This window comes from Sphaeramia orbicularis, chromosome 11 (genome assembly GCF_902148855.1).
Source record: "Sphaeramia orbicularis chromosome 11, fSphaOr1.1, whole genome shotgun sequence".
Lineage (NCBI taxonomy): Eukaryota > Metazoa > Chordata > Actinopteri > Kurtiformes > Apogonidae > Sphaeramia > Sphaeramia orbicularis.
Window position 1 is genome coordinate 50,110,192 of NC_043967.1, and position 27,236 is coordinate 50,137,427.

Below are 27,236 nucleotides of genomic sequence, written 5' to 3' on the forward strand. Positions count from 1 at the left end.
CACCAGTTGCCACTTTCAACCCAAGCTAAACACCATATACTGCTACTGTCATTTGTATTTTTTCACTGTTTTTTTTTCATTATTCACTATTTTCCTCTTATCTTCTAACTTTTCCTCTAGTTTTAGAGGCTTAGTTTGTGTGTGATACCTTTGTGTTGGTGTTTTCTGACTACAAACTCCACATTTTTGCATCATTTGAGACCGATACAATATTCTGGCAATATCCAGATAAAGTTTTCTATGCATTACAGCAGTGTATTGCAGTGTTTCCATTAATTACTCAGACTGTAACTGAACACTTAAGTGCAGACAGATGCTCAAGTATTCGTTATAAATGGACTGAAATCAAGTCACTACTACTACGACTACTGTTGTAGTACAACAACATGACATGTCATGACAACGTGTCAAGTCCTGGATGTGTTTCATTATCTGCTGAAACATCCCATTTTGACCTCAATGGAACTGAGCATGTGCATAAGGAAGAAGGTGGGTTTGGAGAATAGAACAACACTGGGCAGAGTTCATTGACTAAAGGGTGATTCTTAATTGGCTAAAATTTACTTCAGGGGTCAAATGAGTGGGAATTTTTGTCAAAAAAAAAAAAAAAAAAAAGTTGTCATAAATGCATAGAACTGTGTTGAAATAATGCTAATCCATTTGTGCACAGACTACTGATATTATTTGACAGTGGAAGCTCTATTTTCAGAAATATTGGATTTGGAATAGCACGTGTATGTGAAAACTTTTGCTGGTGGACGGACGTGACATTACCCATGATGCTCTGGTCAGTACCAGTACTTTATTAGGAATAAACTTATACACTTACTATTGCTAATTCTCCTCTTATTCATAAATGTTAGTATTGTGGATCTAAAACAATAACAGCTGACACAAAAACACTAAATGTGTCAGTGGACGGATGTGACATGGTTGTTGTGGATCCCATCATACTGATGCTCTGCAGCCATGTCACCGTTTACACTAATGATCCCTGTGCAAAAACTAGGATCAGAATTATTTATTGTATAGTTTATCATCATACTAAAGAGGAAATAACAATATAGAATTGTTATTTCTTTATAAAAATGCTTATTGTTAGAAAACTGTTGATTTACAAAGTGACGTGTGACATTCTTCATGTATGTATTGGTGTAACATAAGCAGGATGGATCAGCACCATACTCCAGATTGAACCTGTAAAAATAAAACATGTGATATGGAGGAGAGAATCTGGTAAGGAAAACTGGGGAATCTAAAAGAATAGAATATTTGTTTTTCAGGTAAATTCAGTTCAAATATAACTTGGCCATTTGTGACGTGAAAATATAGCATTAATTGTGATGAAATTGGGCATTTTTGAGCTGAAAACATAGTTCATATGAGCATCAACATGTTGAACAAACTGAAATCCTGTAAATGTGCAGAACTTGCATTTACCAACACATATTGATTTCTTATGCACAAAGACAGAAATAAGACCTCTAAGCACATTTTAGCTGTAATGCAAAATACCATAAATGCATGAGATGAACACAAACATTTTTTCCACCACTGAACAGGTTCATTCTCCTGTCGGTGTCCTGGACCTCAGTGCTAATAATGATCTAGATTTGGTCCCTAAACACCTTCAGTAGCAGCTCACTGCTCCTGATGTGCTACATGCTAATGCTAATGCTAGGTACTGTGTTTATTACGGGTAAAATCAGAGACTGAATTCTCTTATGGTGATAATAAAGAGTAAACCTTTAACCTTTAAATTCTACAATCGCACAAGTTAGTGCAAAATTATCTGTAAAACACCATAATTACACAGATAAAAGGACCATTTAACACGTCAGATAAGTAGGAACATTTTGACAGTGGTGTTATTGTCTGTGTGATCCCTTTGACATGTAGATTATCGAACAAATTAAAATTAATCACCGTGTAAGATCGTGACGTCGTCCAACCTACACCTCACAGCCACATGTTTAATTTTCTGTTTGATGGGAAACTTTAGATAATGGAAACTAGGGCTGCAACTAACGCTGATTTTAATAATCGATTAATCCATACATTATTTTAATAACTAACTGATTCATCAGAAAAACACAAAAGAAAAGAAGGGGGGGTGGGAAGTACAAATGTGGGGATGCATTCCATATGAGCTGCATCTACTGTAACTGGCATGAAACCAAAAATTAAACTTTAATTTGAACGTCCAACTTCTGGCTTCTATGTCTCTCTTTTACTCAAGAGCTTACACAAAATGTTCCCAACTTCTAGCCTTTATCTTACATCCATCCAGGTCTCCACTGGGCCCAGGGTGGGCTGATAAACAGAGATGGATGAAAACATTATCATTACAACAATAGTGTCCAACTAGCTAGCAGGCTAAAGTAATCACAACATATAGGCTATCTTAAGCTAGGTTTATATTATGTTCCCAGTGGACACAACAGCCCTATTTGTCCGAAACGTACTGCACTGTAGGATTTTGGTAATTTTTTTCTCCATATTCAAGTTTTGTTACATAAACGGCGCACTACGTTTTGGCTAAATGGGCTGCCCGGCATCCAAAGCCTCAGCCATGCTCTGTGTTTTCCTCTGTTACGTACTCAAGACCCAACGAATCAACTGCTGACTTTGTTGCCAACTCTTTTAAGAATCGATTTGGATCAATTTAATTGATTTGTTGTTGCAGCACTAATGAAAACAACATAAAAGTATTAGGAAGTACATAGAAGATATAGATAGATATATGTACTTAACATGCTTTCAACATCTGACTCCCGGCTTCGATTACTTTATTATACAGCAGACCTTACATGAAATTCTTACAACTTCTAACCTGTATCCACTATGGCTGTAACAGTACAGCTTATCCACAGGTCATTACATATTGTGGTTCTTGAGTTACAGTTCACAGTTCACGGTTCAGATGCAGAGCCCAGCTGGAGCCTGGCTGTACACCAAAACCTAACTCTTTCACGCTTTTGCGTCTTCTCTTAGACTACTGTAACAGCCTGTTTACATGCTAAAACAAGAAGGAGCTGGCCCGTCTACAGTTTGTCCAGAACTCTGCTGCCAGGCTCCTGACCCGCACAAACAGGAGAACCCACATCACTCCCATCCTTAAATCTCTCCACTGGCTCCTGTTCTATATCGTTTTCATTTCAAAATTCTGGTGCTAACTTTCCGGGCTCTACATGGCCAGGCCCCTGCATACATTGCTTCCCTGATCCAGCCCTACAGCTCGACTCATAGCTTGAGGTCTTCAGGACAGTACCTGCTGATGGTTCCACGGACCTGTTTTAGCACACGCGGTGACAGGTCTGTTAAAGCTGTGGCACCACGTCTATGGAATGACCTGCCTCTACACCTACGGTCCATGGACTCTGTAGAGAGCTTTAAGAAACACCTCAAAACCCTCCTGTTCAAAAAGGCTTTTTAGTCTCCCACCTGACCCAGGACCACCACAAACGGATTACACTCTATGTATTCATCATAAAGTACTCCATGTGCCCCCCCCCCCCAAACACACACACACACACACACACTCCCCCAGTCTGTCTCTATCTCTATCGTTCTCCCTTTCCTCCTCCTTTCCTCTCTCTCTTTAACCCCAACTGGTCAAGGCAGACGTCCATCCTTCAGGAGTCTGGGTCTGCTCCAGGTTTCTGCCCGTTAAAGGGAAGTTTTTCCTCGCCACTGTCACCAATCACAAGTGTTTGCTCCTGAAGGATTCTGTTGGGTCTCTGTAAACTTGATTTGATTCTGATTTGAATTGATAAAGCACTTTGTGACTCTGTCTGTGAAAAGTGCTCTATAAATAAAATTTACTTACTTACTTAACTGGGATCTGATGGAGAGCCTTAAGGCTCATTTATGTTCCTTTACGTACGTAAATAGGTTTGTCCGTTTCTAACATTGTCATGTGTCACTGCCTTCATACTGCCATACCTCCTGTACGTTAGAAGAAGCGTTTCTCAATCTCAATCCACCAGGGGGCGTCACTCTTAATTACCATACCGGCTGAATACCATGAAGAAGAGTAAAGTTTTTTGAGAGGAAGAAGAAGAAAGTCAATAATAAACATGGCGACAACAGAGGAGGTTTTACTAATGTGGAAACTCATGTTAATATTGAGAAGGATAGTTGGAAGTAGAAGGGCTGTGCTCTGCATCTGACTTGGGACGGGGTCCACCATCTGACTCGGACCGGGGTCCACCATGCGGCTGGGACCGGGGCTCACTGTGTCCAGCTCCGCACATAATGCTGTAGCTGGGCTCTGCGTCTGGCTCCAGCCAATGACAGTAGAATTCCATAAGTCAGTCATCTTGCAAAGCTTTAACAGAAACACAAGTTGTCTGGAAATGTCACATGGAACAATCTGCCTCTCCATATCAGACAGGCCTCCTCTGTTTTTAAATCCATTCTTCTTTTAAAACCCATCTTTTCTCCTTGGTTTTTGAAACCATGTGAGATGTTTGAAGGTACTATCTTTATTCTGTTGTTTTTATTTGGTAGTGGTTTATTGTTCAGTTTTTATCCATTTTATTTATTTATTTTATTTGTTGTTTTTAATTGTATGTGTAGGGGCCAATAATGTAACAAAAAAGCAATAATGTAATAGCGTCTGACAATGTAATAAATTTTCCATTTTTTAAATGTAATAGGCCAAAAACCTAATATCTGGCCAATAATGTAATAAAAGTCCTGAACCAATAATGTAATAGCTTTGGCCAGTAATGTTATAACTTCTTACGTTATTGGCTCAGTTATTACATTTTCAAAGAATTTTTTTTTTTTTTTTTTTTTTACCAGGCCAATAACGTAACAACCAGCCATTAAGTTATAACATTACTGGCCAAAAGTTATTGTGTTATTGGTTCAGGACTTTTATTACATTGTTGGCCAGATATTACGTTATCGGCTTACTACATTTTAAAATTGGCAAATTTATTATGTTATCGGCCGTTATTATGTTATTGGCTTCTACAGTATGGCTTTTAAATCTATGCTTGTATTTTATTCTTTTATTTGGGTTTTATTTTTTCTTCTGTTCAGCCCTTTTTTTTGTACAGTTTCTATGTCTTTAAATCTCTTCTGTATTTTATTCTTCTATTTTGGTTTTAATTATTCTTCTGTAAAGCACTTTGGTCCACTGTAGTTGTTTGAGAGTGCTTTACAAATAAAGTTGGATTGGATTTGAAGACGACAAATGAGCTGCACTACAGTACATGCTCATACTGAACCGTCGACGTGTACCGTTGCACCCCCCCCCCCCCCAAGAAATGCTGAGCCCCATGAATTTAGCATATTAACCCCCCCCCCTTACTGCACCCCAGTATATAGGAAAGACTATATATACGTTTGCATTGCATTACAAAGGATATTGATGTTTTCGAGTTATATTTGTACACAATCTAATGAAAAAGGATCTTGATTCAGGTTCAGGTTCTTGTCTATACCTTCACACACAAATCCACAGAAATGTAGAAAAAAAAAAAAAAAGAAAACAAAACCCAGCCATGGATCCAAACATCATCAGTCACACTTATATTACACAGACACAGCGAACCAAACACACTCACATCCATACCGTATAAATGATTAATGCTCTTTATCACTTCTCTCCGTTTACTCGCAGACACACACATGCACGTACACACAAATCACACAAGCATCTATTAGACACTAGACACTAAAAGCCTTCAGTGTGTATCTGTGTCACATCTCTAACCCTGTCTGTCACACAAACCCTGCACACACTTTGCTTAATTACCTTTGATGACACAAACATGCACACACACACACACACACACACACACACACACACACACACACACACACACACACACACACACACACACACACACACACACACATACTGCCGATTCAATTACCACTGATTATTCTGATCCCAGCGCACACACTTCATCTGCCCCACAACCAAAATCTGACTCAAACACCCCCCCCCATCCCCACTCCTCCTCTCCCCTTTGCATCCAGCCACCGGTGTTTCCATGACGATTTCAATCATTTCCTTATGAAACCCGATGATGCGGCAGTAAAGGAGGAAATTTCCTGCCTAAATCATCTTCAATTCTGTCTCTTCATCACGGATTCTAGCCGGTGCTTTTCATCTCCGGCTTTTTCGCCTCGCTTTTCATCAGCGAGGAAATAATCAGAGGGTGGTAAAGAGGGGGGAGAAAGAAAGAAAAAAAAAGAGAGAGGAAGAAAGAAAACACTAAATTGTAAATGACACAAAAAGAGACAGGGGAAGAGCGAGACAGACGGGAAAAAAAGTCATTGTGACTTTTTTAAGCGTCTTGTTTTTGGCGTTTCTCGTGGCCCATTGAGCCTCAGTGCGCTCGCTCCTCTGAGACTCTCAGGATTTTAAATGGATGCTTTCTGACACAGAGCGAGCAGATGGGATGGAAACTAAAGAGCACACACAGACGGGAAGGAGACGGAGGGAGAGAAAGGGATGGATGGATGGATGTCTGATCTGTGCTATCAGTTCTTTCATTTCTTCCCTTTGTTTCCACAGTTCATAAGTGGATTTCACACATTTCGACTGCCCTCCCTTTGGAGAAACTAACTCATGACCTTTATCTTTGCACAAACAGTAACAGCGATATGGAACTGTTGATTTATCTGTATATTTGTCAGTTATCTGTTTGAACCACGTATGGGTGTATGTGGAATGTCTTTACTTAGATTGTTGTCAGTTTGTCTTGTTTGTATGAGTGATTTAGTGAAAAAGGCAATGAAAGGACTGATTTGAAATTTATGTTTCCTAGAATATTGAATAAGATGGATGGATGGATGGATGGATGGATGATGAAAGGAAGAAAGGAAGGGAAGAATGGAAGGAAGGAAGGATAGATGAATGAATGAATGAAGGAAGGAAGGGAAGAATGGATGAAAGGAAGGAAGGATGGATGAATGAATGATGGAAGGAAGGAAGGATGGATGATGGATGGATGATGAAGGAAGGATGGATAGATAGATAGAAGGAAGGAGGGAAGAATGAAGGGAAGAATAGATGAAAGGAAGGAAGGATGGATGGATGATGGATGGATGGATGATGGAAGGATGATAGATAGAAGGAAGGAAGGATGAAGGGAAGAATGATGAAAGAAAGGAAGGATGGATGAATGAATGATGGAAGGAAGGATGGATGGATGATGGAAGGAAGGATAGATAGATAGATAGAAGGAAGGAAGGAAGGAAGGAAGAAAGAATGGATGAAAGGAAGGAAGGATGGATGGATGAATGAATGATGGAAAGATGAAAATAAGAATGGATGAAAGGAAGGAAGGATGAATGATGGAAGGAAAGATGACAGAAGGAAGGAAGGATGAAGGGAAGAATGATGAAAGGAAGGAAGGATGGATGAATGAATGATGGAAGGAAGGAAGGATGGATGGATGATGGAAGGAAGTATGGATAGACAGAAGGAAGGAAGAAAGAATGGATGAAAGGAAGAATGGATGAAAGGAAGGATGATAGAAGGAAGGATGAAGGGAAGAATGGATGAAAGGAAGGAAGGATGAATGAATGATGGAAGGATGAAAGGAAGAATGGATGAAAGGCAATAAAAGGATTGATTTGCAATTTATGTTTCCTCGAATAATGAATTGGATGGATGGATGGATGGAAGCGCAGATAAATGAGTGGGTCCATCTGATGTGAGCTCATTCCTCCATTTCACCTTGAAAGCTCATCAGCGTTTCCTTTCTACACTTTTCAGCTCACAAAAGGCACACATGAGAGACGCATCTGCACGCATGAACACACACACACACACACTTAGAAATACACACACACACACACACACACACACACACACAGTGTAATTAAGTTTCTCTCATTTGGTGCCCCCCCGCAAGGGTTATGAACTTCAAGAGTTTTCCCATGTGTCCCCACCTTCCCCTTTAAGCTCTAGTCTCATTTAGCATCCAGCTGCTGCAACCGAACTACACACACACACACACACACACACTCATAATTCCCCAACTCCAGGCTCCACTCACCTTAATAACAACCCTCAACCCTTCTCCCTTTAGTGGGCAAGTGACTATTTTTGGTAATTTCTGCATTCATTACAAGACAGTGGCAGCAGTTCCAAGTGAATCAACAATGTCAGGTCCAATGTGGTCTACAGGGTCTGTAAGGTCCACTGTGGTCTACTGGGTCTGTAAGGTCCACTGTGGTCTACTGGGTCTGTAAGGTCCACTGTGGTCTACTGGGTCTGTAAGGTCCACTGTGGTCTACAGGGTCTCTAAGGTCCAATGTGGTCGACAGGGTCTCTAAGGTCCAATGTGGTCTACAGGGTCTGTAAGGTCCACTGTGGTCTACAGGGTCTGTAAGGTCCACTGTGGTCTACAGGGTCTGTAAGGTCCAATGTGGTCTACAGGGTCTGTAAGGTCCAATGTGGTCGACAGGGTCTGTAAGGTCCAATGTGGTCTACTGGGTCTGTAAGGTCCAATGTGGTCGACAGGGTCTGTAAGGTCCAATGTGGTCTACAGGGTCTGTAAGGTCCACTGTGGTCTACAGGGTCTGTAAGGTCCAATGTGGTCGACAGGGTCTGTAAGGTCCAATGTGGTCTACTGGGTCTGTAAGGTCCAATGTGGTCTACTGGGTCTGTAAGGTCTACTGTGGTCGACAGGGTCTGTAAGGTCCACTGTGGTCTACAGGGTCTCTAAGGTCCAATGTGGTCGACAGGGTCTCTAAGGTCCACTGTGGTCTACAGGGTCTCTAAGGTCCAATGTGGTCGACAGGGTCTCTAAGGTCCAATGTGGTCGACAGGGTCTCTAAGGTCCAATGTGGTCTACAGGGTCTGTAAGGTCCACTGTGGTCTACAGGGTCTGTAAGGTCCACTGTGGTCTACAGGGTCTATAAGGTCCAATGTGGTCTACAGGGTCTGTAAGGTCCAATGTGGTCGACAGGGTCTGTAAGGTCCAATGTGGTCTACTGGGTCTGTAAGGTCCAATGTGGTCGACAGGGTCTGTAAGGTCCAATGTGGTCTACAGGGTCTGTAAGGTCCACTGTGGTCTACAGGGTCTGTAAGGTCCAATGTGGTCGACAGGGTCTGTAAGGTCCAATGTGGTTTACTGGGTCTGTAAGGTCTAATGTGGTCGACAGGGTCTGTAAGGTCCAATGTGGTCTACTGGGTCTGTAAGGTCCAATGTGGTCTACAGGGTCTGTAAGGTCCAATGTGGTCTACAGGGTCTGTAAGGTCCAATGTGGTCTACAGGGTCTGTAAGGTCCAATGTGGTTGACAGGGTCTGTAAGGTCCAATGTGGTCTACTGGGTCTGTAAGGTCCAATGTGGTCTACTGGGTCTGTAAGGTCTACTGTGGTCGACAGGGTCTGTAAGGTCCAATGTGGTCTACTGTGTCTGTAAGGTCCAATGTGGTCTACTGGGTCTGTAAGGTCTAATGTGGTCGACAGGGTCTGTAAGGTCCAATGTGGTCTACAGGGTCTGTAAGGTCCAATGTGGTCTACAGGGTCTGTAAGGTCCAATGTGGTCTACTGGGTCTGTAAGGTCTACTGTGGTCGACAGGGTCTGTAAGGTCCAATGTGGTCTACAGGGTCTGTAAGGTCCAATGTGGTCTACAGGGTCTGTAAGGTCCAATGTGGTTGACAGGGTCTGTAAGGTCCAATGTGGTCTACTGGGTCTGTAAGGTCCAATGTGGTCTACTGGGTCTGTAAGGTCTACTGTGGTCGACAGGGTCTGTAAGGTCCAATGTGGTCTACTGTGTCTGTAAGGTCCAATGTGGTCTACTGGGTCTGTAAGGTCTAATGTGGTCGACAGGGTCTGTAAGGTCCAATGTGGTCTACAGGGTCTGTAAGGTCCAATGTGGTCTACAGGGTCTGTAAGGTCCAATGTGGTCTACAGGGTCTGTAAGGTCCAATGTGGTCTACAGGGTCTGTAAGGTCCAATGTGGTCTACAGGGTCTGTAAGGTCCAATGTGGTCGACAGGGTCTGTAAGGTCCACTGTGGTCTACAGGGTCTGTAAGGTCCAATGTGGTCTACTGGGTCTGTAAGGTCCACCTCTGCATGAACAATTCTGAGATCAATCTCAGAATTCTGACTTTTTTCTCTTAATAATAATAATAATAATAATAATAATAATAATAATAATAATAACAATAATAATTTTAAAAAATATTAAACTTCAATTTTTTTCCCCAGTGGCCTTAATCTTCTTCAGTAAGCCTCAGAGTAAATTCCAAGGTTATTTTCAGTAAAATCTCTCATTAACTGAACATAAAAGTGTCTCCATCCACTGTCGCTGATCCAACTCCGTGGGTTTTACTCAACTTGCAAAAAAGTACAAAGTGAGAAAAAGGTAAACGATACGGGGAGAAATAGTGAATAATGACAAAAAACAGTGAAAAAATACAATTGGCAGAGCAGTATTTAGTGAACCAAAGATGAACAAAAGTGGGTTTAGATAAATATGAACCCTTTAATGGTTAATAACAACCCTCAACTTTAAGTGTAAATGCATGAAAATTACACACTGTCACACACTCGTACATACAAAAGCACCATACATTGTAAAAAAACAAAACAAAAAAAAAAACATTATTCCAGCAGCATGGGTGCTGAAAAAACACTGTAAAATAACAGAAAATAACCATCTCATAAAAATACAGTAATTTTCCATAATTAAAACACGGTTTTTGCCCTAACTTTACATGAGATTTTGCATATTTTTTTGACTTTTTAAAGTTTAATAAAGAATTTTTACATGTATTAAAACAACCAATTTACCTATAAATATATATACAAATAATTTGCAGTGATACTAAGTAGTACAATCCACTGATAAAAACTGTATTTGGACAGTTTATCAGTGCTTATACATGTTACACATTCACAAAAATACATTTATTCAACATTTTTGTTGTGAAACCTCCCATAATTACACAAGATATTTGTCAATTAACAAACAAGTCCTGTTAAACTTACAGAACAAATACTTCTTTTACGGTTAATTGTCAGTAATTTTATCTGGTTTTATTATAATTCTTTTTCCAGTATTAAACTTTAAAGTAACAGTTTAATCTCATGAATAGAAATGAAATATTTGTGAAATTATGATACATTTGCAAATGTATTTTAACTGTATTTTTCTGTGAAAAAAGAAACAATTTCTTTTAACCCTTTTATGCACGAATTAAGAGAACCTTAATCAAGATTTTTTTCCTGAGTGTTTTTATTCTTCTTTAGGCATAGAAAAAAAAACAATGCAATTGAACATTTTCTTATGAAAAATAAATAAATAAATAAACAAAAACTTTATAAAAACAAAAAATAAAGTTAAAAAAAACAACAACATACTACTACTATTAATTGTAATAATACAAATGATCTTATGAACTTATTTTACATGAAGTTGCAAAAATGTCCACTTAGCTGGACACATTGTATGTAATTTTTGAAATGAAGAAACATGTGTTTACAGATAAACTGTGTGAAAACTAGGGGGGGGGGGGGGGGGGGGGGGGGGGCTTGTAGTTCTGGGGGTGACAGTATGCTCAGGGTAGATCTACACAATGTTACCAATTCATGTCAGAAAACACATGTAGTGTCTTATAACTTTAATAAAGATATGTGCAAAAACAAAAAAACAAACAAAAAAATCCATGAACATATAAGAGAACAGCTGTAGAATAGCTGTCCACTGTAGTGACCAGTCTACATGAAAGGGTTAAAAAAACTGAAATTTTTTGGTTATTTACAGTTACAGTTTTTTCGTGTTATTTTACATTTGGCGTGTAAAATCACAGTCTATTTTTGGAATTTCATTATTATTTTCCTGTATCTTACAAATACAGGAAAAAATCTTGTAAAATAAACAGTGAAAATTCTGTTAAATTACAGATTTTCTTTTTTTTTTTACAGTGTACAGAGTGGGGAAGCAAAATTTACAATATTTTGAGGCAGGGATTGAAAGACAGTGTATGACCAATTAGTTTATTGAAAGTCATGAGAATTTATTTGCCACAAGAAAATGTACATAATAGAAAATGTTTTTATTCTATGTGTCCTCCTTCTTTCTCAATAACTGCCTTCACACGCTTCCTGAAACTTGAGCAAGTGTTCCTCAAATATTGGGGTGACAACTTCTCCCATTCTTCTTTAATAGTATCTTCCAGACTTTGTCGTAATAGTTTTGCTCATAGTCATTCTCTTCTTTCCATTATAAACAGTCTTTATGGACACTCCAACTATTTTTGAAATCTCCTTTGGTGTGACGAGTGCATTCGGCAAATCACACACTCTTTGACGTTTGCTTTCCTGATTACTCATATGGGCAAAAGTTTCTGAAAAGGTATGGATAATAGTGTTAGGTATGATTATGACATCAATATATGTTTGGTTTCAAAACAACTGACGTAGTGCCTGCTGAGAAAAAACAACTAAATGTTCATTGTAAATTTTGCTTCCCCACCCTGTATGTGTGTGTATGTGCACGGGGGACAAACACCGCTGAGGGTTCCTGTTAAAAATTGCCCTCTCCACGCAAATGTGAGTCAACACCACAGGAATGTTCGGTCCTCAGAGGGAAGGAACTCGGGCCTGGAGTTTTACTGAGTGCAGATTAACTGTACGGCTGTAAAAACGCAGCCGTAAAAACACACAGCCAGGTAACAAAATGGAAGCAACAAGACCGGGTATCGATTGTGAGTCCGTGTACGTCTTGGAACCCCCTCAGATGAGTTAAAAGCCCCAGTATTAACCCTTTCATGCACAGTGGTCACTCCAGTGGACAGTTCTTCTCCAGCTGTTCTCTTGTATATTCATGGGTTTGGTTGTTTTAGTTCCATATCAGCCAACACAGCGGACACTTATGCATCATCCAAAACACTGCAATTCATACCACTACTGTAACGTTGCTGCTGCTGCTAAATCTGATCTGCAGTTACATGTTTGAGTGTAAATCAGTTGCTAATTGTTATTAGACTGTAATTAACAGCTTTCTGGAACAAAACGTTTTTTTTTTTGTTTTTTTTTTTCATATCCTCCTCAGACCCAGTAATGTATTTTGTCCTCTATAGGGGATAAAAGTTTGACAGTTTTACTTAAAAAATGCTGTGCATTACAAAGGACATTCCATTAAAAAAATCAATCAAATAAAAATAATTTTAAAAATGTATGTGAAAAAACTGTTGCATTATTCAGTTTCCAATCAAGACAATTTTTTAATGTAAAAAAGCTAAAACTGTCAATTTCCTGGGTCCCAGGAGGATATTATCTCCATGAAACTAGAAAAGCACTCTGAGAGCGCAGACCTCCGCCAAGGCAGATCAGTGCCCCCCCCCCGATCACCACCAAAATTTAATCATTTGTTCCTTGTGCCAGTATCAATATTTCCTGAAATTTTCATCCAAATCTGTCCATAACTTTTTGAAAGATCCGGATCAGTCTTTGCCATTTGATAGAACACCCCATTGTAAATCCCTGAGTCAAATTGCATGAGATTTGCACAATTCCCCCATATTGTGATTTCCACCATAAATATTAGTCCCATATTTATTTTACCTAGATTTTAAGATTCCTTGACCATGAAAACATACCATTAGCAACTGGATTCATAATTATATCCTTATTAGTTCAGTAGTTATTCACGAAAATCACATTTCTCGTAATGGCGGTTTTCTTCTGGATCTAGCTCCTTAAGTATTAAAGCTACATGAAATCCGGTGGCATACTCCCGATGCGGAACTGACTGAGCTACACGATGGCGCTTGTCAGAAATTTCTACCTTTAATATTAAAGGCACAGTAGGCCAAAAAGTAAGGGCACCCCCATTTTTTATATAAATTGAGATAAAATCCGCCTTCTGGATCAGATCCGGATCAGCCTTTGAAATGTGACAGAGGACCCCATTGTCAATTCCTGAGTTCAATTTCATGAGTTTTGGTCAATAATTAAGCGAGATATTGAGAAACGAAAATTTTGGCCCCATTTACCACAATGTTAACGAAAATTTCAAAGTGATCCAGAATCCAGGATTTCTTCCGGATCACCCCCAAAAGTTAATCATTTCTTCCTTATCCCATTTCCAACAAACCCTGAAAATTTCATCAAAATCTGTCCATAACTTTTTGAGTTATGTTGCACACTAACGGACAGAAAAACAGACAAACAAACAAACCCTGGCAAAAACATAACCTCCTTGGCGGAGGTAATAATGAGTAATAACTAATATTAGAGTATGATAAAATGTGAGAAAACATGAGCGATTTAGCAATTAGCAACATTAAACATGTTTTTATTTCATAGTTTTCACACAGTATATCACTTTCTGATGATGAGTTTTAAATGCATGTTTCTTTGCTTCAAAAATTAATGTAAAATAAAATGTCCAGCTGAGTGGACATTTTTGTGACTCCACGAAAAATAGGTTCATAAATTTAAAAAAAAAATAATAATTTGCATTGTGTTTTTTCATGCCCAAAGAGGAATAAAAACACTCAACAAAAAACATTGACTAAGGTTCTCATAATTCATGCATGAAAGGGTTAAACGCCTGCGGACAAAGCGGACAAACGCAGCCCATCCACCGCGCAGTCATGGGCTGCACTTAAAAGAACCGACACGCTAGAACCTGGTATTTAAACAGGACCGAGCCCACGCCGAACAAAGCCGAAGATCATCAGCTTAGATTTTTCTTCACAAACGCAGACAAAAATCAAGGTTAAATTAAGGTTTGGGGTGAGTCAGTGCTTCTAACAAGCAGAGGGTGCATTAACGTAAAAGCATCTGATCTTTCACCAGCAGGTTTGTGTCATTTTAGACTGATTTTTTTTTTTTTATCCACCGTCTTGAATTCAACCTCTACACGACTGCTTATGTTGAAAGGATTTTCCACATCTTTGAGTCTTTCAAATCTATTATTAAGGGTTTATCAGGTAATAAAACATATCATTTCTGCCTTTTAACCCTTTAACCCTTCATAGGGCACTGACTGAAATACTGAAGTTCAACATTTCAACCGTAGTGTGTCATCTGAGGACAAAACAAGACTATCATTTTTGTGAAATTTTGCAACTTTTTTTATTGTTATGTAGAAAATTAACATCAATGAAGTTACCATATTTGGTTCCTTACCTGTAAATGGAAAAAAAAAAAAAAAGTTGTTTGTGTGCTTTTCTTTTTCTCATGTGTTTTTTTTTTCCTGTTTGTGTTTTTTTCTTGTTAGTTTTTTTTTCTTGTTTGTTTTTTTCTTGTTTGTGTGCTTTTCTTTTTCTTGTGTGTTTTTTTCTTGTGTTTTTTTCTTGTTTGTGTGCTTTTCTTGTTTGTATACTTTTCTTTTTCTTGTGTTTTTTTGTTGTGTATTTTTTTTTCCTGTTTGTGTTTTTTTTTCTTGTGTTTTTTTCTTGTGTATTTTTTTCCTGTTTGTTTTTTTCTTGTTTGTGTGCTTTTCTTTTTCTTGTGTGTTTTTTTCTTGTGTTTTTTTTTTCCTGTTTGTGTTTTCTTTTTTTCTTTAATGTTTGTGTGCTTTTCTTTTTCTTGTGTGTTTTTTTTCTTGTGTTTTTTTCTTGTTTGTGTGCTTTTCTTGTTTGTATACTTTTCTTTTTCTTGTGTTTTTTTGTTGTGTATTTTTTTTTCCTGTTTGTGTTTTTTTTTTCTTGTGTTTTTTTCTTGTGTATTTTTTTCCTGTTTGTTTTTTTCTTGTTTGTGTGCTTTTCTTTTTCTTGTGTGTTTTTTTCTTGTGTTTTTTTTTTTCCTGTTTGTGTTTTCTTTTTTTCTTTAATGTTTGTGTGCTTTTCTTTTTCTTGTGTGTTTTTTTCTTGTGTTTTTTTTCTTGTTTGTGTGCTTTTCTTGTTTGTATACTTTTCTTTTTCTTGTGTTTTTTTGTTGTGTATTTTTTTTTCCTGTTTGTGTTTTTTTTTCTTGTGTTTTTTTCTTGTGTATTTTTTTCCTGTTTGTTTTTTTCTTGTTTGTGTGCTTTTCTTTTTCTTGTGTGTTTTTTTCTTGTGGTTTTTTTTTTTTTTCCTGTTTGTGTTTTTTTTTTTTTTTTTTTTTTAAATGTTTATATGCTTTTCTTTTTCTTGTGTGCTTTCTTGTGGTTTGCCCTTTAGGGCCACTGTAGTTTTTTTTTTTTTTACTATTTTTAAACCAGAAAATTAGGTTAAAACATTTCTTAAAGTGCTCATTATTTCCTGCAAAACGAGGTGTCACTCATCTTTCTCCCATTCATCGTTGAAGTGAAAGGCCAAACTAAAATGCTAAGGCTGTCCATTGGTTTCTGTTTGGCCAGCCCCTAAAACAGCTTCTTCTCCGTCTTCTCATACAGGAGTGAATGAACTTACTGCAATGACCCACAAAAACCTATAAAAGTACAATCGGTACGGTTACATGATGTTTTTTTTAAATCCAATTTATTTTTCCAGAAGAAATTAATTTGGAACTAAAGTATTTTCTCTTCTGTTTACATGGAAATGTTAAACCTGAATAAAGGTTTACATGAGGTATTAATGAGGCAGATAAGTGAGCAGAAGGGTTTGTGCTGCAGTGCTAACGTTGCCTTGTTCTCGCAGCCCTTCCTTTACCGTTTTAGCTTTGTATTAGTTTTTATGTAAGTCACATCTCCATGATTTAAGCCTCAGTTTGTGATCATATTGACCCTACCGGACTAAAAAAATGATTGGGGAGAATTGAACTTCACAAAATCACTCATAAAATATGACAAATCACCTATAAAAGGCTGGCTACGTCTGACCATAGGAATGAAGCCATTATGCTAAGCTAGGCTAAGCTAAGCTAGCAGAACAAGGCAGTCGGTGCACTGCAGTGCAAACCGATTTGTCCACTTTTTGAACTCATTAGTGCTTGACAAATGAAAGAATAAAAAAACAGGTGGTGAACTGTTCCTCCAGGGTTTTCCAGGCTGGTAGATCCCATCAGAATAGCCCACTGGAACGCTTTGGGAAGACTAGACTGCAGTGCATATTCTTCCGCCAGCGCAGAATGTGTGCGTCATCGCGACAGGACAAGACACTGAGCATGTGCAGAATGGAAGGAATAAAGTCCAAACGGAATAAAGGGTTTGCATGTACGAGGAATAATTTAGATCGGAATTAACAGTGGATTAAACCAGTGACTTTATACTTTATTATTTAAATTTGATCCGAACTATTCTTTTTCAACTGGAATAAGGCGTTTACATGGGCATCTGAAATAGGAGCTAATGTTTATTCAGATTAAACCAGGAATAAAAGTTGTCATGGAAACGCAGGGAATGTGTCAGGTTTCAGAAACTGTTGGAATTTGTTCCGTTGCACAAACAGTGACAGTTCCATCCATCCAAAGTGCACATGCACAGGCTGAGTCAGCGGTGACACGTCAGGCTTTAAAGGGTTAACTCTTTACTTCAGACAATATTAGATTTATCCCGTTCATTTTCCGACCTTTTCCATATTCCGTAAGTATATCTATCCCATCCAGAGCCATTAAACAGTCCTGTGTAAATGCACTCGTCTACAGTGGCTGCACTCGTCTACCTGTGTGTGATTTAAAGGCTAATTGTGGCGCCTTCGCAGACAGTCGTGCATGACAGTGTAACAAGACAGAGGGTGATCCGGGCTCTCGACCCGTTTAAGGTCACGGCTCTCGTCCTACTCCAGACTCATTTTCAGAATGTAGCTAATTATCCAGCGCTTGACGATGTCGCACTGCTCTGTAGAATCATGTCTGGTAGAAAGATTCAGAAGACATTTCCATTTCACCTTGGGATGGGAAGTGTGTGTTCTTGTAACCATAGTGCAGCTGTCACATGAAAGCTATGAATCTGTGCAGGTGCGTTCGTTTTGTCCTTTAAAGACGTGTTCAATATAAAGGGAGGTCACACTAAATATTAACAGTTTGGTTTATAGAAGCTGTTCAACCTGATTTTGTTCATTTCTGTTCAATTTGTTGATTATTTTGTTCGTTTTGTTGATTATTTTGGTCATTTTTACTCATTTTGTTGTTTATTTTATCTATTATGTGAATATTTTTGTTCATTTTGCTCGTGTTTTAGGTTATTTTGTTCGTTTTGTTGATTATTTTGGTCATTTTTACTCATTTTGTTGTTTATTTTATCTATTATGTGAATATTTTTGTTCATTTTGCTCGTGTTTTAGGTTATTTTGTTCGTTTTGTTGATTATTATGGTCATTTTGACTCATTTTGTTGCTTACTTTTTTCATTTTGTTATTACATTTGTATGTATTTGTATGCCTCATACTGATTTTTTTTTTTCCAGTTTGTGGCAAATTTTGCTTTTTTTAAAAAAAATTAGTACTGGTATAAATCAAAGAGTGTGACCTCTGACCCCATGACAAGGGGCAGAACAAACAATTAGAAACATCTGACATGTGCTGAATGAAACCTGGAATAAAGCAGATTTTGTTCAATATATTGATTATTTTGATCATTTTTACTCATTTTGTTGCTTATTTTATCAATCATGTGAACATTTGTGTTCAATTTGCTTGTGTTTTAGGATATTTTGTTGATTGTTTTGTTCATTTTTACTCATTTTGTTGCATATTTTATCTGTTACATGAATGTTTGTGTTTTAGGTTATTTTGTTCTTTTTGTGGATAATTATGGTCATTACTTATTTTGTTGCTCATTTTGTCTGTTTTGTGAACGTTTGTGTTCATTTTGCTTCCATTTTAGGTTATTTTGTTCGTGTTGTTGATTACTTTGGTCATTTTCACTCATTTTGTTGCTTATTTTATCTATTTGTGAAGATTTTTATGCATTTTAATTGTGTTTTAGGATATTTGTTCATTTTGTTGATTATTTTGGTCATTTCCTTTTATTTTGGTCATTTCTTGAATTTCATTTTCTAAGGATAAATAAAGTTGAAGTTGATTTTTACTCATTTTGTTGCTGATTTTATTTATTTTGTGAACGTTTGTCTTCATTTTGCTTGTGTTTTAGGTTATGTTGTTCATTTATTGATTATTTTGTTCATTTTTGTTCAGTTTGGTGATTATTTTATTCTTTTGGGTGATTATTTTGGTCATTTTTACTCATTTTGTTTATTTTGTGAATGTTTTTGTTCATTTTGCTTGTGTTTTAGGTTATTTTGTTCGTTTTGTTGATTATTTTGGTCATTTTTACTCATTTTGTTGCTCATTTTGTCTATTTTGTGAATGTTTGTGTTCATTTTGCTTGTGTTTTAGATTATTTTGTTCATTTTAAAGACCTGTTCCGTACAAAGGGAGGTCACACTAAATAACCCTTTCATTACAGAACCACCAGGGCAGCGTCTGATTAGAGACGAACCCTCACAGATCGCAGGTTCGATTCCAGATCTCTGCCTCAAGATGCAATCACACCTACTGTTTGTTTTTCTCAAATCCAATCCGAGCTGCCCTTTTCTTTTTTTTTCTTTTTTTTTTTTATTGTGTTTATATCGTTCCTTTATTTTCTCAGCGCCGTTACAGCCAAACCACAGCTTGTAAAGTCCAGTCACAACACACACCACTGGCTGGTTTACTGGGCAGTTTCAGGAAACTGTCAAGACTCCAGGTTCCAGTTCCAGTTCCATTCCAGTTTGTGTACCGTTTATGTCGCTGGCCACCGTTTCCGCTGTCTGTAGTTCATATCAGATGAGGACATGTTAGGAAACAGCTGAGTACAAGCCCACGCTGCAATTTCTTATGAGTTGGTTTGTTAATGCTTCATTTTCCAACGATGAAAAATCAGTATCAGGTATCATCGGTTTGTAAATGCACGTAAAAGTTCGGATGGAAAACAGTCTGTTCGCATACGGTCGACACCATGTGACTCTTGGAAGAAGACGAGGGCTTTTATTTTCAGGGTTTTTTTTGGTTTTTAATGGGTTTGTGTTCACATACACAGAAAATGCAAGTCAAGCAATAGTGTAAACCTGCCATGGTTTGACTAAAATGTTCCAAATGCACCTGTATCTGTGTTGTTTTAGCAGGATTGAAATAAGCTACATGTTTATTTATTATTTCCTTTTCTACATTTATTGCAAGAAATTACAGGATATATGTGCACAGCCTTAAAAGACACAAAAAAACTGAACTAAATGGGTTGTAAAGGTTGCAGTCGATATTTAGTGTGACCTTTGACCCCATGACAAACAGCGCAAACAATTAGAAACATCTGACGTGTTGAATGAAACCTGGTATAAAACAGATTTTGTTCATTTTTGTTGATAACTTTAGTCATTTTTACTCATTTTGTTGCTTATTTTTTTCATTTTGTTGTTAATTTGTACATTTTTTGTTCATTTTGCTTGTATTCTTTGTTATTCTGTTCATTATTTTGTTCATTTTTGCTTCATACTGATTTTTTTTTTTTTCCAGTTTGTGCCTCATTTTGCCTTTTTTTTTTTTTTTTATTACTGGTATAAATCTAAAAGTGTGACCTCTGACCCCATGACAAGAAGCAGAACAAACAATTAGAAACATCTGACATGTTGAATGAAACCTGGTATAAAACAGATTTTGTTCATTTTTGTTGATTACTTTGGTCATTTTCACTCATTTTGTTGCTTATTTTATTCATTTTGTTGTTAATTTGTACATTTTTGTTCATTTCGCTTGTATTCTTTGTTATTTTGTTCATTATTTTCTTCATTTTGGCTTCATATTGATTTTTTTTTTTCCAATTTGTGGCTCGTTTTGCTTATTTTTGCTAAATGTATTACTGGTATAAATCCAAAAGTTTGACCTCTGACCCCATGACAAGAAGCAGAACAAACAGAAACATCTGATATGTGTTGAATGAAACCTGGCATAAAACAGATTTTGTTCAATATGTTGATTATTTTGTTCATTTTATTCATAACTTTGGTCATTTTCACTCATTCTGTTGATTATTTTATTCATTTCTTGATTAATTTGTACATTTTTGTTCATTTTGCTTGAATTTTTTGGTTATTTTGTTCATTATTTTTTGCTCTTTTTCTCTTCATTTTGCTCATTAAATTTATTTCTGGTATAAAAAAGTGTGACCTCTGACCCCATGACGAGAAGCAGTGCAAATAATTTGAAACACCTGACGTGTTGGATGAAACCTGGTATAAAAAACATAAAATTTATGCAATAAATCTCATATTGTCTGAACAAAATGGTTAAAGAGATGTTAAACACAAAGGGAAACTAAATACTAACAGTTTGGTTTATAGAAGCTGTTGAAGGAAACCTGATTTTGTTCATTTTTGTTGAATTTGTTGATCATTTTGTTCATTCAGTTGATTATTTTTGTCATTTTTATTCATTTTGTACTTTATTTTATTCATTTTGTAATTAATTTGTTCATTTTTAAATTGTTTTCTCTCTTCATTTTGGCTTCATATTGATTTTTTTTCCAATTTGTGGCTCATTTTGCTTATTTTTGCTAAATTTATTACTGGTATAAATCCAAACATGTGACCTCTGACCCCATGACAAGAAGCAGCACAAACAATTAAAAACATCTGACGTGTGTTGAATAAAACCTGATTTTGTTCCTTTTCGTTCAAGTTGTTGATTATTTTGTTCTTTTAGTTGATTATTTTGGTCGTTTTGTTGATTATTTTTTTCATTTTGTTGATTATTTGGGTCATTTTTAGTCATTTTGTAGCTTATTTTATTCATTTTGTAGTTAATTTGTAATTTTTTTCCTTCATTTTTGCTTCATATTGATATTTTTTTTTCTGATTTGCCATAAATCTCATATTGTCTGAACAAAAGGGTTGAAGACATGTTAAATACACTGGGAGGTCAAACTATGTACTAACACTGGTTTATAGAAGTTGTTGAATGAAAACTGATTTTGTTCATTTTTTGTTCAATTTGTTGATTATTTTGCTCTTTTAGTAGATAATTGTATACACTTTCTTGATTATTTTGTTCATTTTATTCATAACTTTGGTCATTTTCACTCATTTTGTTGATTATTTGATCCATTTCTTGATTAATTTGTACATTTTTGTTCATTTTGCTTGAGTTTTTTGGTTATTTTTTTTATTCATTATTTTTGCTCTTTTTCTCTTCATTTTGCTCATATTTGCTCATTAAATTTATTTCTGTTATAAATTTTAAAAAGTAAATGAAAAGGTGTGACCTCTGACCCCATGACGAGAAGCAGTGCAAATAATTTGAAACACCTGACATGTGTTGGATGAAACCTGATATAAAAAACATAAAATTTATGCAATAAATCTCATATTGTCTGAACAAAAGGGTTACAGACATGTTAAACACAAAGGGAAACTAAATACTAACAGTTTGGTTTATAGAAGCTGTTGAAGGAAACCTGATTTTGTTCATTTTTGTTGAATTTGTTGATCATTTTGTTCTTTCAGTTGATTATTTTTGTCATTTTTATTCATTTTGTAGTTTATTTTGTTCATTTTTAAATTGTTTTCTCTTTTCATTTTGGCTTCATATTGATTTTTTTTTCCAATTTGTGGCTCATTTTGCTTATTTTTGCTAAATTTATTACTGGTATAAATCCAAAAGTTTGACCTCTGACCCCATGACAAGAAGCAGCACAAACAATTAAAAACATCTGACGTGTGTTGAATAAAACCTGATTTTGTTCCTTTTTGTTCAAGTTGTTGATTATTTTGTTCTTTTAGTTGATTATTTTGGTCGTTTTGTTGATTATTTTTTTCATTTTGTTGATTATTTGGGTCATTTTTAGTCATTTTGTAGCTTATTTTATTCATTTTGTAGTTAATTTGTAATTTTTTTCCTTCATTTTTGCTTCATATTGATATTTTTTTTTCTGATTTGCCATAAATCTCATATTGTCTGAACAAAAGGGTTGAAGACATGTTAAATACACTGGGAGGTCAAACTATGTACTAACACTGGTTTATAGAAGTTGTTGAATGAAAACTGATTTTGTTCATTTTTTGTTCAATTTGTTGATTATTTTGCTCTTTTAGTAGATAACTGTATACACTTTCTTGATTATTTTGTTCATTTTATTCATAACTTTGGTCATTTTCACTCATTTTGTTGATTATTTTATCCATTTCTTGATTAATTTGTACATTTTTGTTCATTTTGCTTGAGTTTTTTGGTTATTTTTTTATTCATTATTTTTGCTCTTTTTCTCTTCATTTTGCTCATATTTGCTCATTAAATTTATTTCTGTTATAAATTTTAAAAAGTAAATGAAAAGGTGTGACCTCTGACCCCATGACGAGAAGCAGTGTAACTGCTGTATACACTTTCTTGACTATTTTGGTCATTTTTAGTCATTTTGTAGCTTATATTATTCATTTTGTGGTTAATTTGTACATTTTTTTTCATTTTTTCCCTTGGATCAAATGCGTTTGTGTGGATATTAGAACTTTTATTAAACCAACAAACCTCACGTCGGTCTGTATGTGTGGGGTTTGATGTGAAAATATTGAAATTCGTTTGTGTTGACTGAAATAACCCTGACGCTGTGGTAAAATTACAGATGGAGTTTTCCTGAAAACATGGCCTGTGAATTTTCTGTGTCTCTCAAACATCGACACTTTACTATTTTTGCCGTGCGTATCTATTTTAAAGTATCACCACACGGTCGCTCATGTGTGATTTATGCGTGGATGTTATCTGTGTCATCAACAACACGGGGAGAAACAATATCATTAATGTCACATTCTCACTCCAACACCAGAAAAAAACACTGTGTTAAAAACAAAACAGTAATATGGAACAAAATAGTCGTTCGATTTTCACCTCAGAATCCACAATTCAAAAGGTGTTTTCATTTTCCTGGTCAGAAATAACTCGTATTAAAGGGTTCGATCATCCTTCCCTCGCCTCCGTGGGACAGAAAATCACATCTTTTATTGATCATATTTCCTATCAGCTATAAACTGCTAATATTATTACTGAAATAAACAGTATTTATCGCTCTCTCTACACATTTTCATGGCGTTAAAAGGCAAACAGGAGTCGGCAGCTGCTACTTTCCCCCTGTTTTCTTCAGCCTCAGCAGAAAAACAACAGTCCTGCTGAAAGTCGAGGTTAAAACTCGGAACTTTTATATAATATTAACATCCTGTGGTTGCATGAGCGTTAGAAAAAGGTGTAAAACTGTTTAATGATGTTCAATACAGACAAACCTTAGAAGGAGGTGGTCGATGATGCAGGAGTTTCTGAATGAAAGTTTATTCTGCTGCTTTTGTAATATTTGTTAGGTCTAAAAGGTCCAATGTGGTCTACAGGGTCTGTAAGGTCCAATGTGGTCTACAGGGTCTGTAAGGTCCAATGTGGTCTACAGGGTCCAATGTGGTCTACAGGGTCTGTAAGGTCCAATGTGGTCTACAGGGTCTGTAAGGTCCAATGTGGTCTACAGGGTCTGTAAGGTCCAATGCGGTCCACAGGGTCTACAGGGTCTATAAGGTCCAATGTGGTCTACAGGGTCTGTAAGGTCCAATGTGGTCCACAGGGTCTGTAAGGTCCAATGTGGTCCACAGGGTCTGTAAGGTCCAATGTGGTCTCCAGGGTCTACAGGGTCTATAAGGTCCAATGTGGTCTACAGGGTCTGTAAGGTCCAATGTGGTCTACAGGGTCTGTAAGGTCCAATGTGGTCCACAGGGTCTGTAAGGTCCAATGTGGTCTACAGGGTCTGTAAGGTCCAATGTGGTCTACAGGGTCTGTAAGGTCCAATGTGGTCTCCAGGTCTGTATGGTCCAATGTGGTCTCCAGGGTCTAAAAGGTCCAATGTGGTCCACAGGGTCTGTAAGGTCCAATGTGGTCTACAGGATCTATAAGGTCCAATGTGGTCTACAGGGTCTGTAAGGTCCAATGTGATCTACAGGGTCTATAAGGTCCAATGTGGTCTCCACGTCTGTATGGTCCAATGTGGTCTCCAGGGTCTGTAAGGTCCAATGTGGTGTGCAGGGTCTGTAAGGTCCAAAGTGGTCTACAGGGTCTGGAAGGTCCAATGTGGTCTGCAGGGTCTATAAGGTCCAATGTGGTCTACAGGGTCTGGAAGGTCCAATGTAGTCTCAAGGGTTTGTAAGGTCCAGTGTGGTCTACAGGGTCTGTAAGGTCCAGTGTGGTCTACAGGGTCTGTAAGGTCCAGTGTGGTCTACAGGGTCTGTAAGGTCCAGTGTGGTCTACAGGGTCTGTAAGGTCCAGTGTGGTCTACAGGGTCTGTAAGGTCCAGTGTGGTCTACAGGGTCTGTAAGGTCCAGTGTGGTCTACAGGGTCTGTAAGGTCCAGTGTGGTCTACAGGGTCTATAAGGTCCAATGTGGTCTCCAGGGTCTGTCAGGTCCACCTCTGCATGAACAGTGAGTGGACCTGCTTGGTTCGGTACCATGCAGTAATGGTACTAATGTCAGGAATGATGTTCAAAGGGGTCATGTGGATGTGGACAGGGGTCTGGATCAGCACTGATGTGGGTCTAATGTTCTAAAATACATGCTCTTATCATTTATATATATATACACACACTTCTTGGATTTTATTTTATTTTTTGGCCACTTATGGGTAAGGTACCAAATATGGTAACTTCATTAACCCTCCGGTATCCCGTCCAGCGAGGCCCTCACTAAGCACCAAGTGTGCCTTTTTGGCACACTTGTGGAATAATGTCCAAAAAAATTTTCATACAGTTTATTTTTAATTCTTTTACACTTTTTTCTATTTCATCAACTTGAGCCATAAATAAAAATACCAAATACTCAATAAGTGTCACATTTTTTAACCCTTTAAATGCCGTGCTTGTAATATAAACAAACCATTTTTTTGGATGCAAAAAACACAAAAAAATATTATTTTTCAATATACTACATAAAAAGTGGATCACATATTTTATTTTTTTCATCCTGGCATATGTCAATGATTAACTCCAACATCGGTTAATTTGCATCATTATTTTTAGCGCTAGGTCAAATGTTCAAAAATACTAGCATCTGTTACCAAGCGTGCAAAAAATGCACACCTATAAATCAAACTATTAAATATTATATATTGATTTATTTTTCTGCTATAATTTGATTTTATTTGTGTAAATCCAGGTCAGCCCTATTCATACATATCAAATGGAAGAAATAGTGCGTTTTAGGCACACTTGGCAGACAGATGCTAGTTTTCTTTTGTTTACAATGTGCACATTTTAGTTGGTGGCCAGAATTTTAAAGATCATACAAAAATGAACAACTTCTGAATTCTAACCTTATTTAAATTGTGAAAAATAATATGAAGTTTTTTAACACCAAGTGCAAAGTGTGCCTAAAAGGCGCACCCAGATACCGGAGGGTTAACCCTCCAGTATCCTCTCCAGCAAGGCCCTTACTAAGCACCAAGTGTGCCTTTTTGGCACACTTGTGGAATAATGTCAAAAAATTTTCATACAGTTTGTTTTCAATTCTTATATACTTTTTTCCCATTTCATCAACTTGAGCCGTAAATAAAAATACCAAATACTCAATAACTGTCACATTTTTTAACCTTTTAAATGCCGTGTTTGTAATGTAAACAAACCATTTTTTGGATGCAAAAAAACATATGAAAAATAATATGAAGTTTTTTAACAGGAAGTGCAAAGTGTGCCTAAAAGACGCACCCGGATACCGGAGGGTTAACCTAGATTTTCTACATAATAAAACATTTTGAAAACTTCACAAACGTAATAAAGTGTTGTTGTGTCCTCCAATAACACACTCAGGTTGAAATGTTGAATTTCAGAGTATTTCTACATGAGTGAACTCTAAAGGGTTAAATCCTCTGAACGTCATCGCAGCCTTAAACCAGTCGAACTTTTAGACTTTTTATTCTCAGCACTCGCATGAAACTTTGAACCAGCCGGGATAATAAAAGATAGTCTTTGTCAGCCAGCCGTGTCCACATAAAGAAGCATTTAATGCAAATCTGCGGCGATCCATCATCCGACTGTGGTGCTTATTCACTGCTTGTGTGACCAATTCACTTTCACACCCACTCCCACCACACACACACTTGTCAAGTTGAGTGGGTTCAGTAGTTTAATGAACATTATTGATGGTGAGAGTACACCAACGCTTGTGTAATTAGTGTGATGTCTCACACCTAGATGTCTGCGGCTTCATTAATTCAGTGCACAATCGAGCTAATATGCATGGCCTCATTCACACACACACACACACACACACACACACACGAGCATGTGTCATAATCCAAAACACTGGCTCCTACACACACTGCCTGTTGTATTATCCTCTGAATATGCATCACTACTGCTGCTGCTGCTGCTGCTGCTGCTGCTGCGTTACCGT

At 37.0% G+C, this 27,236-nt stretch overlaps 1 protein-coding gene and 2 long non-coding RNA genes across 3 annotated transcripts in view; all 3 read right to left on the reverse strand.

The window, feature by feature from the left end:
• pvrl2l (PVR cell adhesion molecule related 2 like) overlaps positions 1-27,236 on the reverse strand; it is a 715,997-nt gene that overhangs the window by 29,020 nt on the left and 659,741 nt on the right. The gene's annotated exons all lie outside the window — the stretch shown is intronic.
• Positions 404-13,352, reverse strand: LOC115428239 (uncharacterized). The gene is made up of 3 exons (XR_003936594.1): positions 13,342-13,352; positions 2,962-2,965; positions 404-513 (listed from the first exon to the last, which is right to left on the reverse strand). It is a non-coding gene; the product is annotated as an uncharacterized LOC115428239 (long non-coding RNA).
• On the reverse strand, positions 20,360-20,851 carry LOC115428240 (uncharacterized). Its single transcript, XR_003936595.1, has 2 exons — positions 20,716-20,851; positions 20,360-20,410 (listed from the first exon to the last, which is right to left on the reverse strand). It is a non-coding gene; the product is annotated as an uncharacterized LOC115428240 (long non-coding RNA).